The 21,606-nt window shown below is 41.7% G+C and overlaps 1 protein-coding gene and 1 pseudogene across 1 annotated transcript in view; one reads left to right on the top strand and one right to left on the bottom strand.

The window, feature by feature from the left end:
* Nucleotides 1-21,606, bottom strand: part of LOC137235480 (glutamate receptor ionotropic, kainate 2-like) — a 364,653-nt gene that overhangs the window by 4,153 nt on the left and 338,894 nt on the right. The gene's annotated exons all lie outside the window — the stretch shown is intronic.
* LOC137234661 (cyclin-dependent kinase 9 pseudogene) lies at nucleotides 9,281-10,441 on the top strand (annotated as a pseudogene).

Here is a 21,606-nt window from a genome sequence, read left to right as displayed (position 1 = left end):
TTTGAAGGGCGCCGTCTTTGACTTCCTCATTCCAGTCAGTTCCCTCCATCCATAGTTGCTGCAGTAGTATTTTAGCCGTGATCATAATTGGCGATAACCATCCTGCCGGGTCGAAAAGTTTCGCTACCGCTGACAGAACTTGCCTTTTCGTTCGCGAATTATTCGACGGACGGGGTCGTAGGAGTACGTGAAGGAATATATAAGGGCATTCCATCTTATTCTAAGCGTCTTGGTGGAGCTTTTTTTGACACTTTTTCAGGTTTTTCGGAGCACCTTACTGTTTAATTTAAAATTCGTTTTTCTGTTTCCGATTTTTCAACACCGCATTTTTCAGTTTTATATTCTTCAGCATTTTGGTTTTTTGGCACTTTTTGCTTATTTTCAGCTTCTTTCTTTTAAAAATTTTTCCTTATAGCAAACTATAGCCTTTTCTAGTGCTTATTTTTTTTATACTCAGTTGAGCAGAGCTCACAGAGTATATTAACTTTGATTGGATAAGGGTTGGTTGTACAGGTATAAAGGAATCGAGATAGATATAGACTTCCATATATCAAAATCATCAGTATCGAAAAAAAATTCGATTGAGCCATGTCGGTCCGTCCGTCCGTCCGTCCGTATGACGCAGAATAGAAAACTAGTAAAACTTTGGACAATGGGCGTGGCACCGCCCACTTTTAAAAGAAGGTAATTTAGAAGTTTTGCAAGCTGTAATTTGGCAGTCGTTGAAGATATCATGATGAAATTTGGCAGGAACGTTACTCTTATTACTATGTGTCTGCTTGATAAAAATTAGCAAAATCGGAAAACGACCACGCCCACTTTTAAAAAAAAAAAAATTTTTAATTCAAATTTTAAAAGAAAAGTTAATATCTTTACAGTATATAAGTAAATTATGTCAACATTCAACTCCAGTAATGATATGGTGCAACAAAATACAAAAATAAAAGAAAACTTCAAAATGTGCGTGGCTCCGCCCTTTTTCATTTAATTTGTCTAGGATACTTCTAATGCCATAAGTCGAACAAAAATTTACCAATCCTTGTGAAATTTGGTAGAGGCTTAGATTCTAGGACGGTAACTGTTTTCTGTGAAAAAGGGCGAAATCGGTTGAAGCCACGGCCAGTTTTTATACACAGTCGACCGTCTGTCCTTCCGCTCGGCCACTAACACGATAACTTGAGCAAAAATCGATATATCTTTACTAAACTCAGTTCACGTACTTATCTGAACTCACTTTGTATTGGTGTAAAAAATGGCCGAAATCCGACTATGACCACGCCCACTTTTTCGATATCGAAAATTACGAAAAATGAAAAAAATGCCATAATTATATACAAAATACGAAAAAAGGGATGAAACATGGTAACTGTATTGGTCCATTGACGCAAAATATAACTTTAGAAAAAAACTTGGTAAAATGAGTGTGACACCTACCATATTAAGTAGAAGAAAATGAAAAAGTTTTGCAGGGCGAAATCAAAAGCCCTTGGAATCTTGGAAGGAATACTGTTCTTGGTATTACATATATAAATAAATTAGCGGTACCCGACAGATGATGTTCTGAATCACCCTGGTCCACATTTTGGTCGATATCTCGAAAACGCCTTCACATATACAACCAAGGGCCACTCCTTTTTAAAATACTCATTAACACCTTTCTTTTGATACCCATATCGTACAAACAAATTCTAGAGTCACCCCTGGTGCACCTTTATGCCGATATCTCGAAAAGGCGACCACCTATACAACTACCACCACTCCCTTTTAAAAGCCTCATTAATACCTTTAATTTGATACCCATATCGTACACACACATTCTATAGTCACCCCTGGTCCACGTTTATGGCGATATCTCGAAAAGGCGTCCACATATAGAACTAAGGCCCACTTCGAGCCGTGTTTGTATCGAATGTGTCTCTGCAAATCGCCATGTGTTGTGAAGCACTTTTCACATGACTTACACGCGTATGGCTTGTTACCGAGGTGTACGTTGATATGATTTTTCAATATATGATTTGCTTTGAAAGCCTTATCACATACAGAACAAACAAAAGGACGTACATCAGAATGTGTTTTCATGTGACGAGAAAGCATATACCGTTTAGGTGCTGTATAATCACAATGGGGGCAGACGAATTGCCATTTAGCTTTGGTTACAATATTTGAGTTTTTCCGTATTACGGTTATCAGTTTTGGCGACATTTTCACTCACTACTCTCTGCAAAGGCAATTTCCTTTTAATTTTTGTATAAACCTTTGGGTTTTTATTTTTATCCACAATGGAGACCTATACACGCCAAGCAGATGCAGTGACCGAGTATGAAAATGACTTCCACGATATGTCACCTTCACAACACAGTAAACACGCCCTAATATACCAAAGGGATGAGTTAAAAACTCTGTGGGAAGCTACGAAGGGGACATACGAAAAGCTCGTAGGTTCATCAGAGCTTGAGTCAAAGGACCTATCAGCTATCAAAAAGAAGCATAAAATGTGCTATTTCAGCTTCCTAAAGTGTCAGGCGGCAATAGCTGAGCTTTTGGAAGAATTTGAAAAGAAAGAGAAAAAGGTAGGAGTTTCAGATAATATGGAATATCATGTGCGCCTGCCAGCGTGTGATACGGATATTTTCAAGGGAGACTATATTTCATGGCCGTCCTTTAGGGACATGTTCACTGCCATATACATCAATAATAGTACACTTCATGCAGTACAAAAGCTATACTATTTAAGGCAAAAAACCTAAGGGGAGGCCAAAGAAATCGTGGAACGGTGTTCATTAACGACAGACGGTTTCGATACAGCGTGGAAAAATTTATGTGACCGATACGAAAACAAGCGTATCTTGGTCAATGCCCAATTAAAAATTCTTTTTAGTTTAAAAGCAGTTGAGAGTGAATGCGGTAGATCCATTAAAAAACTGCAACGTGAAATAAACAATTGTATCTCAGCGCTTCAATGTCACAAGATTGACATATCAAACTGGGATGCAATTCTAACGTATTTGTGCTCCACAAAGCTGCCAGAATTCACACTGGCTCTATGGGAACAAACCATAGAAAATAAAACAGAAATTTCAAAATGGGCAGATATGGATAAATTCTTATCAAGCAGATTCCAAACGTTGGAAACTGTCGTAGATATAAGAGGGGATACGGTTTCAAAACCCTCTAAGCCACATGCTTCTCGTTCCTCGGCAGATACATTGTCGAAACGATTAGGCTCTTACCAGGCAAGTGCAACAGTAGCCAAACCGACGTGTAAGATGTGCAAAAGTCCTGCACATCGAATTGCAAAGTGCGAAAAGTTCTTACGTTTAACGCCTACTAAACGGTTTGAACAAATTAAGAGCAGCCGTGGGTGTATAAACTGTCTTTCTGCTGGCCATTCAGTAACAAAGTGCACCAGTCAAGTGAACTGTGCCACATGTCATTTAAGACACAATACGCTGCTTCACATTCCGAATCAACCCAAAACCACAAATTCGGTAGATACGATCGGAGCATGAACGTCAAGAGATGCTCAAATGCGTCGCAATGCTGAAAAAGAAAACAGTTCGATTAATAATGTGAACTCACGCCTCGCAAATACAAGTAAAGGAGTGCTATTAGGGACAGCACAGGTAAATATTCATTTAAATGGTGTTGACTATTCGGCGAGAGCCCTACTAGACTCGGGATCTGAATGCTCATTCATAACCGAGAAACTCAAGCGCAGAATAAATCTGCCAACTAAACGCATGCATGCCCAAGTTTCGGGCATCAATAACACAATGTTTGCACAAGTAAAAGAAGCGTGCAACGTACAATTGCGGTCACCAATAGACCCATTAATCGAGATCAATACGATCATGCTGGTTTTACCACAATTAACAGGGAATCTTCCAACCTGCCAAATAAACGCAATGACAAGGCAAGCATTCCCTGACTTAGTACTGGCTGACAAAAGATTCTTTGTCAATGAGCCAGTCGACCTAATTCTGGGCGGAGACATATACCCCCAAATTATGCTAGGCGGTATTAGGAAGGACGTGCTAAACACATTAATAGCACAGGAAACGGTGTTCGGCTGGATTTTGACAGGCCGTACCCATGCGGTTGATTCAAATAAAACCTTAGTTTCATATTTCAATGAGGTCACTTTAGATAAACAATTGGCGGCTTTTTGGGAGATAGAGGAAATTCCAAAGAAAAGGAGCATCAATAACGATGACACTTACTGCGAGGAGCTATACAAATCCACAACAGTTCGGAACAACGATGGCAAATACGTAGTCTCCTTACCCTTTAGGAAAGAGTTTAACTTAGGCCCCTCATTGAAAAGTGCGTGTTCTCAATTCTATCGCAACGAGACACGACTTGCGAAAAACCCAGTCCTTCAAACGGAATACAATAGAGTTGTATCCGAATATGAAACCTTAGGGCACATGAAACAAATAGGCAATATTTCGCCAGACTCAAATGACTGTTACTTCCTACCTCACCATGCTGTTATAAAGGGGGGAAGTACAACAACAAAAGTCAGAGTCGTATTTAATGCATCTTGCCCTACCACTAATGGCAAAAGTGTAAATGATGCCTTATATCCAGGTCCGATTCTTCAATCCGACCTGACAATCCTTATACTACGTTGGCGGCTGTTCAAATACGTATTTAACAGCGACATAGAGAAAATGTACCGCCAAATATGGGTTAATGAAAATCAAACAAAATAGCAGCGAATCATATTTCGCAAATGCCCCAAAAACCCAATTAACATTTATGAATTGAAAACGGTAACCTTTGGGGTTAATTGTGCAACGTATCTTGCGATTCGAACGCTGCACCAACTAGCTGATGACGTGGAGACATCGCATCCAATGGCAGCAGATATCCTGCGAAATTGCATGTACGTTGATGACGTACTCGCCGGTGGACACAGCATCGAAATTGCAATCAAGGCAAGGGACGAAATATCATCGGCATTGCAATCGGCAGGTTTCCCATTGCGAAAATGGACGTCCAACTGCAAAATCCTACAGGGTATACCGAAGCAACACTTACTAAGCAAGGATTTTCTTGAGTTTGAAGACACCAGCACGGTAAAAGCACTCGGTATCAGGTGGAACGCTCATTTCGACTACTTCTACTTTGCAGCGAAACCCTTTGATAATAACCCTGCTGTAACAAAAAGGTCAATACTGTCTGCGATAGCAAAACTTTTCGACCCTCTTGGCTGGCTGGCACCAGTCGTAATTGTAGCAAAAACAATAATGCAAAATATTTGGTTGGAAGGGACAGGCTGGGATGAAGATGTATCTGAGACTACTCTCCATCAGTGGAAATCATTCATGACTGACTACGAAAAGATCAACGATATACGCATACCGCGATGGGTTCACTACACATTGAAGGACAATGTCGAAATAGATGGATTCAGCGATGCTTCGGAAAAAGCATATGCCGCTACTGTTTTCCTGAGGGTACAAACAAAGGATCAAGTCTTCACCAACTTGTTGATGGCCAAGACGAGTGTAGCCCCGGTCAAAACTATATCCTTGCCTCCACTCGAACTCTGCGGTGCAGTTCTACTAGCAGAAATAATCGAATCTGTGGTCGAAAATATGAAACTTTCGAACATTAAAGTAACCATTTGGACAGATTCAACTATAATGCTGGCATGGATCCGAAACCTCCATGTTCGTGGTCAACGTTCGTGGCACATCGCATAACTAAAATCATCGACAAAGTAGGAGACAAAGTATGGTGGCAGGTAGACTCCGCGTCAAATCCTGCAGATTTGGCGAGCAGAGGCCTCTACGCTTCGGACCTAATTAACAATTCTTTGTGGTGGCAGGGACCTTCTTGGTTACAAGAAGACAACGAAAATTGGCCAACACAAGAAGATTATAATACGAATATGGAGGAAAAGAGGGTGAAAGTTCATGCAACATCGGTCGAAAATAATTTTGATATTCTGGACAGGTTTTCCGATTTACCAAGGGCTTTGCGGGTTATATCCTATATTCTTCGAGTTTTCCAGAATTCGCACCCAACGACGAAAGCCTCCTTTAAAAGGGATTCTCATGCGATAGCTCCTGACGAAATAGAAAAAACAACACGAAGATTGATAACAGTATGCCAAAGGCAACATTATCAAGAAGAGTACACAAATTTGAAGTCAGGAAAGCTAATACATGGCAAGAGTGAGATTTTACCCCTGAACCCATATATAGATGAAGAAGGCATCATTCGAGCTGGGGGGCGGACTGGGGCATCCAAAGACATGGCCCATAACGAAAGTCATCCCATTATTCTTCCTTATACTTTCAGGTTATCCAGACTTATAGTTCAATCCTCTCATGAGACCACCCTGCATGGAGGGACCCAGCTGATGCTACGACATATCCGCACTCAGTACTGGATCCCACGCGTTAAAGTCATGATAAAGTCGGTTATCCACAACTGTAAGGTCTGTACTATTTACAGGAAGCGGACACAAACGCAACTTATGGGGATCCTTCCGAAAGAGCGCACCACCTTTACTAGGGCCTTCACTAACACTGGGGTAGGTTTCGCGGGACCATTCGATATAAAATCCTACCGAGGGAGGGGATGTCGAATTTCAAAAGGATACGTTTGCCTGTTTGTCTGCTTTTCGACGAAATCCATCCATCTAGAAGCGACAAACGACCTTAGTACCGGGTCCTTCCTAGCTGCCTTCGCCAGATTTGTATCCGGGCGAGGCTGTCCAAAAAACGTTTACTCCGACAATGGTACTAACTTTGTCGGACCTTCGCGATCGTTACGATCCAAGTTTAAGGCATTTCTGCGTGAAGCAAGGGACGGAACATTGAATAAATACAGCCATCACACTTTAGAATGGCATTTTATACCGCCAAGCGCTCCTCACATGGGAGGTTTGTGGGAAGCGGGGGTAAGAAGTCTTAAAACCCACTTTAAAAAGATCGCGTCCGATCATAAATATACTTTCGAAGAGTTTACAACCCTTTTATGTCGAATTGAGGCCTGCCTCAACTCGAGACCTCTAAGTCCCTCATCCAACGACCCTTCCGACCTGGAGCCGCTTACTCCAGGCCATTTTCTCGTAGTTGGGCATCTTTTAGCTCCACCTGAACTCGACTGTAGTGAAAACCCTGCCTCCATTGTAAACCGATGGCAAAAGATGAAAGCCCTTCATCAAACCTTTTGCAAAATATGGAATTCGGAATATCTCACCGAGATCCAGAAAAGGTATAAATGGAAACATCCACAATCCAACTTAAAACCCGGGGACCTAGTCGTCATAAAAGAGGATAACCTACAACCAAACGAGTGGAGAATGGGGAGAGTCGTCAATTCACATCCAGGTTCCGATAACCGTGTACGTGTTGTTGACGTCAATACAATTAAGGGACAAGTTAGCAGACCAATCGCGAAACTGATACTATTTCCGCCCAACGACAACGAAAACGAACTTTAATAGTCCACATTCCTCCACCCCGAACGAGGCCAACACCTCCGTAACCCTGCTCTCGTTCCCCTGAACGAGGCCAACATACCCTAACGCAGATTCATTATCTGCCACAGAATCCGCAATCAAATCTCCCATATATCATATCCCATATGAACCAAACTTCGAAACTTAAAAGTATTTTCGAGTAAGAAACTAATGTATCGTCGGGAGGAAAATGTACCTTAAATGTGATTATTCTTGAATACTCACTTATGATTCATATTTCGAACGTTTACTGGGTATAATACAATTTTATCGGCAAAAGGTTTCGATATATGATAGCGTTTACGGATTACATTTTCAAGGTTTTCATGCACGGAATCATCGGCTTTCTGAATTGTATTAGATGGAAAATATTCCATTTTGTAATGCGTGCATTTTAGCGTAGTCTGTAATCAAACAACATCGTTCAGACTTTAAATTTGGAATCGAGCCCCTCTACCAAATCAGATAAATGTATAGGTTCCAAATCGCATATGGATGTGGTCAATAACACGTCAGTTTATATGGAAATGTTTCTGCAATGTTCTGGTAGTCAATAATAGTACTACTAAATTTGAATGTGCCAATCGTTCGTCCAAATTTCGTTTCGTATTCAAATATTTGTAACAAATCATAAAAGCTCGTATGAATTTCCGCAACTGAGGTGATGTGAAAAAGCAGCCGAGCAGCAATTCTCCCTGACGGAGAAAAATACAAACATTGTCGCTTTTAACTACTTTATATTCTACAATTTTTATGCAATTTTATTGCTGATATACAGCTTTCGATTGAAAACGGGCAAATTTTCACCGAGCGCTGCTTGTCTGTGCTCTTGACCACTGTGTGGCGCATATAAATAGTGTTTGATATCGATCAAAGGTGTAGCGACCTCTGTGAGGAAAGTAAAATACAAATTACTGTACCCTAGAACCCTAGAAACTGAAACTGCCAGAATGTCTGAAGCAATCGAAGCGGATGGCGAAGTACACGATTTGGAAACTATTATACGTTCGTTAAATAAATAAATCGAAGTGGACACCTACAGTGACAATCCTGATGAGTGCGCTGATGAAGATGGAAGAACTATAAGCCTTGAATATGGAGATGAGCAATAAGGTTTGGGTGCAGATGAAAATTTTCGTTCAAATACCTCTAATGCTTCGGGCAGTGCAGAAAGCCGTTCAAGGACTATAACAGCGAGCCATACAGCTAAACCAAACGTATTAAATGCTTCTACGGTATTACTCAAAAATTCTCAAGTTAAAACAGAAAACGAAAACATTGTACCAGATTCAACGAACCAAGAGATTTACTCAAATAGTGTAACCAAAGCTAAATGGAAATTCATCTGCCCCCATTGTGATTATACAGCACCTAAACGGTATATGCTTTCTCGTCACATGAAAACACATTCTGATGTACGTCCTTTTGTTTGTTCTGTATGTGATAAGGCTTTCAAAGCAAATCATACATTGAAAAAGCATATCAACGTACATCTCGGTAACAAGCTATACGCGTGTAAGTCATGTGAAAAGTGCTTCACAACACATGGCGATTTGCAGAGACACATTCGATACAAATACACTCACGATAAGAGACACAAATGTACAGAATGTGATTATGCATGAGTAGAAGAACGCTGTATTTGTGAAAACATTTTTGCTTTGTCTTGTAATTGTTTAAAATATGTTCGTATTGATGAACAACTAACTTCATTGTATGTTATACAGAAATTATCCATTAAAAGTATACACACGTTAATTGTAATTAAGTGCGAACGCCTACGAAAGGGGGTCATACAACATGTCCTCTCGTGGACGCGATCAGCACATTTCACATTCGCATTCGATGCAGTCCACGCCTGGAGTTACATTTTCTAGTGCCTCACGTACGCTCTCATTGGCTGAAAAACAAAAATACATCGAAGAATATGATTTTCCTTACTGTGATGAATCTTCCAAATCTGAGAAGGAAGCGAAAATTGGCCAAGGTACTTTCGGCGAGGTATTTAAAGCTCGTGAAAAAAAAAAAAAAAATTTGTCGCGATGAAAAAGGTGCTTATGGACAATGAAAAAGAAGGTTTTCCCATAACTGCATTACGTGAAATACGGATACTGCAGTTATTAAAATATGAATATGTTGTAAATTTAATTGAAACTATGTTGAACGAAAGCAACTGCTAGCAACGGTTATCGCTCCACATTCTACTTGGTTTTTGATTTTTGCGAACATGATTTGGCTGGATTGCTCTCCAATATAAATGTAAAATTTAGTCTTGGTGAAATCAAAAAGGTCATGCAGCAGCTACTAAATGGACTTTACTACATACATAGCAATAAGATTCTTCATCGCGACATGAAAGCTGCCAATGTACTTATAACCAAGCATGGCGTATTAAGACTAGCAGATTTTGGTTTAGCGCGAGCATTTAGTATACCTAAGAATGATATAAAAAATTGGTATACTAATCGTGTTGTTACGTTATGGTATCGACCACCAGAATTGCTACTTGGCGATCGTAATTATGGTCCACCTGTAGACATGTGGGGCGCTGGTTGTATTATGGCTGAAATGTGGACACGTTCGCCCATTATGCAGGGTAATACCGAAACACAACAACGTACATTTATATCTCAACTGTGCGGTTCATTTACACCTGACGTGTGGTGTGGAGTTGAAGAATTGGAATTGTACAAATCTGTAGAACTGCCAAAAAATCAGAAACTGCGTGTTAAGGAGCGCCTGCGTCCTTACGGCAAAGATCCCAATCGCTGTGATCTCTTAGATAAGCTTTTAACACTTGATCCAAAAAAACGTATAGATGCTGATACAGCATTAAATCATGATTTTTTTTGGACTGATCCGATGCCGCGGCGTAGCAACCAGATGCGTAATTATCATCAACAAATGGCTACAATGAATCAGAAACCGTAAGATAATAGTTTAATAGAACGAGTTTGGTAGTTTCTGCAATATGTAAAAATGGAGAACTCTTTCACCGAATTAAGTAAATATAAAGGACGCTTCACAAGGCAGTCGGTTCTATGTACCGGAGCGACTCGGGATTTTTCCCGACCAAGGACTGTCATTTCAGTGTAACCCCATTTAATTTGTTTCGTCCCTCCCACAAATTGTCATCCTCCCAGCAGCTCCTTGCAGCAGGACTGCTCCATATTCTCCTGCTCCGGGAAGGTATCGAATCCAATCCGGGTCCGTCTCCTGACCCCGGTCCTGAGAAATGGTTTTGCTGCATCTGCCGGAAAAGAATCTTTTTAGGACGGTCATACTCTGTTCAGTGTGTCTCGTGTAAGGGATGGTTGCATCGGACAGGTTGTTCTGGGCTTGATCCCAAAACCCGACGTCCACGTAACTTTTATAAATCTTTTGTGGCTCCTTGCTGCTCATGCCCAAGGGCGCCTCGTAGTCTACGTCTAAGCGCCCCCCCCCCCCATTACCTTCCAGCAGCCCCGCTGCTCAGCAAGCCACAACAAGTACCCGCTGCTGCTCGCGCCTTACGGCGCCAACAACTCAAACAGCTGCTACCACTCATAACTACAATCTTCGTAGTAGAGTCGGAAGCAATGCTGAGCAACAGCCCCTGCCCCCGTCTTCTCCCCCCCTCTTTTCCGGCAGCAATCGTGTAGGTCAGGGAACCAGACTCTTAGTCCCTACCTCCGTTTGCACCGTTTGCCAGCACAGAATATATATGTTTGCGACATCCGCCCAATGCAGCTCCTGCCTTGGGTGGTGCCACTTTCCTAGATGTTCTGGTCTCCGCGACGGCAACCCCTCGACGGGTTTCATCGCGCCATGTTGCCAGGTCGCAAACCCAAATCATCCGGGTACCCCAATGCTTGCCCAAGGACGCCCAGTCCCAGGGCCACAACAGCAATTGCGTCCTGGCCTTCCTCAACCCAGGCGTAGTCACCCGTCACTTACCCCCAGAGTGGCGACGTCTCCCCTAATGCACTTCAGAATTCTGCAGTTAAACTGTAATGGACTAACTGGGAAGATTACGTAGATAGTCAATTTCATGAAGCGGCACAACATCCGCATTGCTGCGATTCAAGAGACTAAACTCACAGCACGATCTGCATTGCAGACCTGCTCTGGGTATAATGTCCACAGAAAAGATCGCGAGAGCGGAAATGGAGGCGGCCTCGCGTTTATAATACACCACTCTGTGCAATATCACATATTTGATCCTGGCATCGACCGCAGGGACAACGTCTTAGAACGTCAAGGCCTATCTGTCCGGTCAGGCGATGCAAACCTAGAAATCATCAACATCTACATCCCCCCTGCCACCTGTTGCCCCGGTGGATACCGCCCTAATATCAGAGCCTTACTCACTGGAAACAATCGCATTATTTTAGGCGACTTCAATGCCCATCATGATCTATGGCATTCAAATTTGCGGGCGGACAGTAGGGGCGAGATGTTGGCGGATAAAATAGAAGAAACGACGTTCTGCACAATAAACGGAGACGCCCCCACACGTATGGTAGGAAGCTGTCACAGTTCGCCAGATATCTCAATCGTGAGCGCAGAGCTCGTAAACTGCGTCAACTGGCAGCCGATGGTATCATTGGCATCCGACCACCTGCCTATACTTGTTTCGCTCGAGCGTACCGCCGACTTCATCGTCACCGAAAAACGCACTTTCATAAACTTTAAAAAAGGAAAGTGGGAAGAATATAAATCCTTTACAGACAACCTCTTTGCTGCCCTCCCTATCCCGACTGATGCCCGCCAAGGGGAGCGTGCCTTCCGCAAGGTCATTGAATCCGCCTCGGCACGTTTCATTCCCGCCGGGAGAATTCCCGAAATCCGGCCCCACTTCCCGGTGGAGGCCGCAAACTTAGCGAGAGAACGTGACCTTATAAGGCAGCTTGATCCAGGCGACCCCCAAATAAGGGATATAAACCAACGCATCAGATTGCTTGTGGATGAATACAAGCGGGCGAAATGGGAGGAGCACCTAAGAGGTTGTAACCTCTCTACCGGTGTGGGTAAACTTTGGTCCACCGTAAAGTCCCTATCGAATCCGACTAAGCACAAAGACAAAATTTTCATCGCCTTTGGCGACAAAGTGCTGTCGGATGCGAAAAAATGCGCGAGCGCTTTCTGCCGACAATATATAATGCATTCTACGGTCGACAAAGTTAGACGGAGGGCCAACAGACACGCACATAAACACAAATTGAGCGCGTCACCAATCACCATCACCGCTAAAGAGGTTGAGGACGCCATTGGTCGCGCTAAACCATCCAAAGCAGTGGGCCCAGACGGCATAGCCATGCCGATGCTTAAAAGCCTAGGGAAAGAGGGTTTCAAATATTTAGCGCAGGTCTTCAACCTGTCTCTTTCCACCTTTGTCATACCCGAGAAATGGAGAATGGCCAAGGTGGTCCCGCTACTAAAGCCTGGTAAACCAGCTAACATAGGAGAGTCGTATCGTCCGATATCTCTCCTATCGCCAGTAGCAAAGACGCTCGAAGCCATTTTGCTCCCTTATTTCCAAGCAAATTTGCAACTAGCCTCCCATCAGCATGGCTTCAGAAAACTCCATAGCACTACCTCCGCGCTAAATGCCATCAGCACCCAGATAAATTGCGGTTTAAATCAAAACCCCCACCATAGAACAGTACTCGTAGCGCTAGACCTATCAAAAGCTTTTGATACGGTCAACCATGGCTCGTTACTGCAAGACCTGGAAGGGTCTACCCTTCCCCTATGTCTTAAAAGGTGGACCGCAAATTATCTGGGTGGTCGGCAGGCATCGGTGCTATTTAGAAACGAAACATCAAAGCCAAGGAGAATTAAACAAGGGGTGCCACAGGGTGGTGTCCTATCCCCACTTTTGTTTAATTTCTACATATCTAAGCTACCTTCACCACCGGAAGGAGTCACAATCGTTTCCTACGCCGATGACTGCACAGTAATGGCCACAGGCCCAGGCCCACAGATCGATGAGCTATGCAATAAAATAAACGGCTACCTCCCTGATCTCTCCAGTTTTTTCGCCTCGCGAAACCTGGCATTATCACCGACTAAATCTTCCGCGACCTTATTTACAACATGGACGTCCCAAATGTCGACCATTTTGAACATCCACGTCGATGGCTCTACGCTGCCGACTGTCCTACACCCCAAAATCTTGGGTGTGACGTTTGATCAGGATCTACATTTTGGTGAGCACGCAGCCGCAATTGTTCCGAGAATTCAGAGCCGTAACAAAATCCTCAAATCCCTTGCTGGCAGTACCTGGGGAAAATATAAAGAAACGCTCATGACTACATACAAAGCAATTAGCCAGCCGATTACGTGCTACGCGTCACCCATATGGTCGCCAAGCCTAAAAATTACCCACTGGAAGAAGCTACAGGCCTGCCAAAATACTGCTCTCAGAATTGCCACGGGCTGTCTTCTTATGTCCCCAGAACACCATCTACATAATGAGGCGAGAATACTCCCCATCAGGGAAAGAAACGAGATGCTGACCAAACAGTTCCTGTTGAATACCTAGAAACCTGGGCATCCCAACAGACATCTGATTGACGAGCCAGCACCGCCTAGGGGCTTAAGGAGTCATCTCCGTAAGCATTTTGAGGAAATACGGCATCTGAGAACACAGCCGTATGAAGCGAAAAAACATAAGCAGGTCCTTGGTGAACTGCACAAACAGGCGTCGGACCTTTATGCCGGGAATTGCCCGGTGAACCCAGTACTCAAAGTAAAGTATCCAAAACTTGCGGAAGAGGAACGCATACTCCCCAGGGAAACGCTTGTCACTCTGGCTCAACTTCGTTCTGGATACTGTAACAGGTTAAACTCTTACCTATCCAGAATCAACCCCGACATACAAAATGTATGCCCCGCTTGCAATGTGTCCCCACATGACACCAACCATCTCTTTAATTGTAATGTGGAACCAACGCCTCTAACACCCCTTTCCCTATGGTCCACCCCTGTTGAAACAGCAAGTTCCTTGGACTCCCGTTAGAGGATATTGATGACAGTTTGTGATCGGTCGCGTCTGTTAGGTGGGGCGAAGCACTGCTACAACAACAACAACAACAACAAATGAAAATACAAAACCGCATATCAAGGTATGCAAATGTTGGCATACTACTACGGTGTAATCTAGTGGTATTTTTATGGCTGAAGTCTTATTATTTGTGTTTTGTTTCACTGTATACATACTCGTTATACACCACTGGTATTGAATTAAAACATGGCTTCAACACGACAGTTTGGGCTGATGCCGGATCAAACTAGATCCTTTTAGCGTTTTGTTGTTAAACCGTCGACGCTCATACGAAAATTTTTTGTATCCAACAAAACGGAATAATTTCCTACTTTTGGTTTGATTGTTGTTGTTCAGTCGATCATTTAAACTTAGTCGAGTTTAACATTTAGCCACAATTTGAATAGTTATATAGGATTATATTTATTTGAATTTAATTAATATTTAGGGTTTATTTTTGAATGTAAGGCTGCAAACGCAATGTATGCGCAAATAAACTTAATTTATATTTATAAGTACATTAATATAAAATTTCTTTTTGGTGGGGCTGGTAAACGTGCCAAAGACCATTGCCGTAGTACACTGAATTGCTTTGTAAAAAGCGGCTTAGCGCCACCTAAAAAAAAAGCTCAAAATATATTTCCTTTAATAGTTGGTATGTTCACTAAGCTTACGCTTCACTCAAACCGTTTTCTTTTTGCTAATTTCTTACATAAATGGTTTAAGTAGTGTTATTTTAATTATGAAATTGTGGAGCTTTTCGGCCGATTTTTTTGAAATAAAACCATCGTTTATTTTATCTTCTACGCGTTTCGACGCATATTCGCGTCTTCCTCAGGAAGGCTTTAATAAATATACGAAAAACAAGATATTTATATTAATCGAATTACCTCATACATTGAATCAAATAACATTTTTTCCCTATTACACTTACTAAATTAACAATTATTTAAATATCACATTTGGATATAATCAATGCAAAATTATATATATATAAAAACACCGCACATCTTCTCTTGTCCAGGCTCAAACATTTTGTGTGATCGCAGTAGCATATGCGCAATTTATGTTGTCAACGTCTTCTTTAAAATTCATTGCTTTGTTAAATTGTTGTTGTATCCGTAACCTTTCTAGCGTCATCCATCTTCTTGTTCTGTTCTCCACATCCAATATTTTTGTGTTGTTAAAATCAGCTTTGTGGTTATTTTCTATCAGGTGTTGCGCTAATGCTGTAGTGTATTTGTTGTTTTTGGCATCCGATTTATGTTCTTTTACCCTTGTTCCAAGCGATCTTTTTGTTGTGCCAATGTAAACCTTATTGCAGCTTTCTCCTTGTTTGCCTTTGCACTGTATTTCATACACTACGTTGTGTAGTTGTTCTTTATTAATTTTGTCCTTTGTTTTTGTGTATATGCTGCGAATTGTGTGATGCGGTTTGTGTGCGTAGCTTAAATTGTTGCTTTTGATAATTTTACCTAAAGTGTTGTTGTGCGTTAGTTGAGGTATTTATGTGACGCCAATGTATATTTTGTTGTTGTTATCTTCACTTTTTGTATTGATATTGCAGTTTCTCGTTTTGTTTTTCGCTGCAGTTATAAATGCTTCTATTGCTGCATTAGGGTATGCAATTTTTTGGAGAATGTTTTTTATATTCCTCTTGTTTTCCTCCATGAACTTCTGGTCGCTCAGGGAGTAGACTTTCTTAATAAAACCTATGGCCGTGTTTTTCTTTTGACTCCATGGGTGCTTCGACAAATAGTGAATCATTCTCGATGATGCTACGGCTTTCTTATACCAATTGGTCCTTATTTTGTTCTCTGTATTATGGACCTCTATATCTAGGAAGGCTAATTTGTTGTTCGTTTCTCTCTCCAGGGTGAATTTTATTTTGGTATGTTGTCCATTGATTATTTTTAGTATCTCTTCCACGTCATTAATCTTAACTATAGCGAACATGTCATCTACATATTTTGTTATGTATCCTTAGATCTTAGCTCAGTGATGCTGTCGTCAATAATCTTGTCCAACACAATATCTGCTATGGTTGGTGATAAGGGATTGCCCATCGGCATACCATATGTTTGTTGGTAGAAGGTCCCATGGTGTACGAAATAATTATTTTCTCTCAAGCAAAACTCGAGAATTTTGAGAAATTGGGTTTTTGAGATTTTTGTGTGGTTTTGTAAACCTGTCCATTGTTTCATGATTGTGCCAAACGCAAAGTGAATAGGTATGTTTGTGAATAGGGATACTTCGTCCAATGATATTAGAGTTTCATCATCTTCAGTTGTTAGTAATGTTTTCTTTTAGTCGTTGTGAATTCTTTATATTGTATTTGTCCGAAACGATGTTTTGTAGTATCTGACCTACGTATTTTGATAATCTCGAGCATGGTACGTTCACCGAAGAAGAAATAGGCCGCAGAGGTATGTTTTCTTTATGAACTTTAGGTAATCCATATATTCTCGGAGCTGTAGCTGCTGGGCAGGACAAGTAGTGTTTTTCTTTCAAATTGTTGCTTTGCGTTTTGTAGAGGTCGTTCACGATCGTGTTGTTTTTACGTAATAGAAATTGGGTAGGACCAGTTCTTATGGTTTTATACGCTAGCTTGTCATCCAAGAGGTCTTTCATTTTGTCTTCGTTCTCTGATTTGTACATCATCACAGTCTTACTACCTTTATCCGCGTTCGTGATAACTATGGAGTCCTTATGTTGTTATGTTATTTTAACTTTAAGCACTTTGCGGAGAATTCTTGTTGCACACAAAGTGCTTACATACATATATATATAAATATGTGCGTATTGTTGTGCTTTAATGTTTTATTTAAACTTACTTCCATCGCTATGCGCCACACCCTCACGCTGCCTCAACCGGATGACCAGAATCAAGCAATAAACCTGCGCCCGTGTGTGTGTCCAAACGTAGCTGTGATTCTGTTAAGAAAGTTTTATCTGAAACACAATACCAACCACTGTATGCAGCAGAGTAAATGTCAATTTTAATGGCATTAGTTCAAACAGTTAATGGAAACAGTGAACCTTTTTGCTGATTTTTTCAAATCTAATTTTGTTGTTGACTCTAATATTTCTGATGTTAGGGTTGGTTCTGATACAGCTAATTCCTTGGACTTTGGCTCATTATTGGTATCGGAATCAGATATTATTATTGGCATCTCGTCCCTACAATCTTCTTTAAAAAAAGATATTGATGGGCTGTCTTCTTTTTTGGTTAAAAAATGTAGTAGTTCGCTATGCGTGCCGTTGTGCCATGTCTTTAATGTGTCATTGTCCACTGGCGTTTTCATTGATCGATGGAAATTGGCTTCTATTACTTCAATCTTCAAGTCTGGAAATAAGAGCGAGGTAGCAAACTACAGGCCAATCTCTAAACTATCAACCTGTTCAAAACTGTTTGAGAAAGTAGCTGTTTGAGGAAGAGCTGCTGCTTGTTGGATTTTTGTACCATGTTCATAAGTGCCAGTACAGAGATGAACTGTCCTTTTGGGGTCATTAATTGATATGACTGTTGATTGTAATATTTGAACCTGAAAATGCAAAAGCAAAAATTGATCAATGAAAAGAAAGAAATAAGGTTAGAATTAGCAAATTTTACTATACGAACAGTAACTATACTCACCGCATGTCGTTAATCAATGACATTTTTTTTTTCCTTTTTTCCATTCAGGAAATGGAAAAGCGTAGCAGATGTCAAAATCTCTACATTTAATGTCTGACAGTCAATGATTATTGCAATACAAACATTAGGCCTCTTGCGCAAGCATCTCGCGCACTACACGTCATGCACTACATGCGCACTACACGTCACGCACTACATGCCGCACTAAATATCGCGCACAACACGACGCACATGTCGCGTATTACATATCTCGATCAATCATTCATGTGTCGAGATTTGAAATACCTAATTCCACGAATCTCAACATTATCGACAATACACGTCAAAAAATAATGTTGAGTGGTGGAAGTGCAACTCTGTAATACCTTTTCAGCCAGGTTTCGAACCGTTCCGTGTGGTGGCAGGCCACTTGCTGTGAAAACAAAGTTCACCACAAATCAAAATAAATCCTTAGGACTACTTCGGCGACATCTACCGACAAAAAATAAATTATAAAATGTACTAAAGGCGCGAAAGCACCAGCCACATCGCATGGATGCGTGCTAACTCCGTTTTTTCTTCGTTTCTTTGCGCGCATAAGTATTTACTTATGGCCTTTAATTTTTTATTTCAATAAAATGTTTTTTTTTCTCTTGCGAAAATACATATATGAGAGATAATATTTTTTTTTTTTGCTTACGCCACCCAAACAACATTTCGCCAATCTCAATTTGGGCATGATCAATGATACCAATATTTTTTCAGATCATGACCCGTTTCGAAACTCTATTGGCCAAATCAGAGGGGAGCGCCAAGCGCTTCGACGTCGCCTGCCAGCTCTGCGGTAGAAACCATAGTATGAGGCTCTGCGCTGAGTACAGAAGTAAGTCGCCCGAAGAAAGGTTACGGACTGTCCTACTACATAAATACTGCCCGAATTGTTTGTCGCCGTTTCATCGCGTTGACAACTGCAAAAGTAAATATCGCTGCAAACGGTGCCAGCAAAAGCACCACACCACGCTCCATCTAGATGAGGGTCTTTCTGAACGCAATGATGCAGCAACCATTGGCGAGGACAACCCGACCGATGACTCGTTGTCAATCCACCTAATTTGGCCGACAAAGTCCTGGGCACAGCAGGTGGAGGAGGAAGAAATGGAGGAGGTGAGAGCAAAGGCGGAGGAAGAAAGAGGTAAAACGGAGACAACAAGACCGTCAACGGTCACCCATGGGATGCGCAGTTTCCGGCCGCTGTTACAACATGAAAGAAGCGCTATGAAAGCAAACAAACGTCGAAACGAACGAGACAACTGGCGGCACCGCGACACTGGACTCCAAGGAGGCCCGACCAAGTCATCCAAACGCGGAAGACAGCAGCGGCGAGATAAATCGACGCAATACCATTCTGACGCCCAAAATATGCAAGCACTATCGCGTGGTACACCGGAAGGCTTCCGAACCGGCCGGCTGCTCCCAGCCACTCCAGCGCCCATCATGCGGTCTTTCATGCCCATTGCTCCGACGGCCATCGCACGCGTCGAATCGCGTGGGCACCTACACTTGGTTCGTGCGATCATTGATCCCTGCGCCGCCAGCACCATTGTCGATGCAGAGCTGGTACGCGATTTGCAGTTAGAGCGCCAAGTACCAGGGCAATGCACCCTTATTCTGCGCGGCAAGTTCGGGTCAACGACTCATGTCACTACCCAAGCTGCCGTGGTCAACGGCCACTATCGGTTGAGTCCGCCATCCAATGTGGATCCAAAAGTTGCCGTTCCATTTGAATTTATGCGGCTTGCAGATCCGCAGTTCTACCGCTCATCGCCAGTTCGTCTTACACTCGGCGCTGATCTATACGCCGAACTGATGGTGAGCGGAACGCCAGCAACAACAGTTGGCGGTCTCCTGACCCAACCGACCGTATTCGGGCTGGTAGTCTCAGGGGCCTGCCAAAAATAGGAGCGTTTCATAAAACCCAAGTAATTACTGTACGGAATTTAAAACCACGTACGTATATTTAATAACAGGACAACGATATACGAAGTCCATCCGCAGTCCGCATCTGCACATCGACATAACGCCTAACTGGACGTGCGATCACGTGTAATTCCTTTTTTTCTTTTCAGTTTTTTTCTTTGTTGCTTACGGCAATGGGGCCGGTATGTTTAGGCCGCAGGCCTAAATATATCTCCCCCCCCCCCCCCCTCGTAACATAACTTTCTTTGTTTATTTTCCTTCGTTACTACCACCCACATATTCTTGTGATCACTATACACACAGGCATGTGTAAGTGGTAGTACGTATGTATTTTGAATTTTTACCGCTGTGAGCCCGCAGTACAGCAACTTTGTTGCCGGGAAACCCAACGAAGGAACTGTATCGTGGGTTCATCGGCTCATGTGGAAAAGAGTCTCGTCTTCTTTTGATCCAGCAGCCAGCAAAGGTACACGTTATCACACGTTCACGTAAGTGCAAGTTTTCATAATTATTATTACATATATATCATTTTCCACAACATATGTTAAACCATTTTTTAACACTTGTTGTATTTATATAAATAAAAGCACACTGTGAATTCCTTTTTATTAATACGAAACCCTTTTGGTGTTCTTATTTTCTTTCCTTTTTTTCGCCTTAACTAATCTTTAACAAATACGTGGGTGCGCGCCGTTGCCACCACGCATTTGTCCACCTTTTTATACTCAGTTGAGCAGAGCTCACAGAGTATATTAAGTTTGATTGGATAACGGTTGGTTGTACATATATAAAGGAATCGAGATAGATATAGACTTCCATATATCAAAATAATCAGGATCGAAAAAAAATTTGATTGAGCCATGTCCGTCCGTCCGTCCGTCCGTCCGTTAACACGATAACTTGAGTAAATTTTGAGGTATCTTGATGAAATTTGGTATGTAGGTTCCTGAGCACTCATCTCAGATCGCTATTTAAAATGAACGATATCGGACTATAAACACGCCCACTTTTTCGATATCGAAAATTTCGAAAAACCGAAAAAGTGCGATAATTCATTACAAAAGACCGATAAAGCGACGAAACTTGGTAGATGAGTTGAACTTATGACGCAGAATAGAAAATTAGTAAAATTTTTGACAATGGGCGTGGCACCGCCCACTTTTAAAAGAAATAATTTAAAACTTTTGCAAGATGTAATTTGGCAGTCGTTGAAGATATCATGATGAAATTTGTCAGGAACGTTACTACTATTACTATATGTACGCTTAATAAAAATTAGCATAATCGGGGAAGGACCACGCCCACTTTTAAAAAAAATTTTTTTTTAAAGTAAAATTTTTACAAAAAATTTAATATCTTTACAGTATATAAGTAAGTTATGTCAACATTCAACTCCAGTAATGATATGGTGCAACAAAATACAAAAATGAAAGACAATTTCAAAATGGGCGTGGCTCCGCCCTTTTTCATTTAATTTGTCTAGGATACTTTTAACGCCATAAGTCG

The sequence above is a fragment of the Eurosta solidaginis genome, chromosome X, assembly GCF_040869045.1.
Source record: "Eurosta solidaginis isolate ZX-2024a chromosome X, ASM4086904v1, whole genome shotgun sequence".
In the NCBI taxonomy this organism is placed as follows: domain Eukaryota; kingdom Metazoa; phylum Arthropoda; class Insecta; order Diptera; family Tephritidae; genus Eurosta; species Eurosta solidaginis.
The sequence above is the reverse complement of the archived record's forward strand: the minus strand, read 5'-3'. Positions and strand labels throughout refer to the sequence as shown.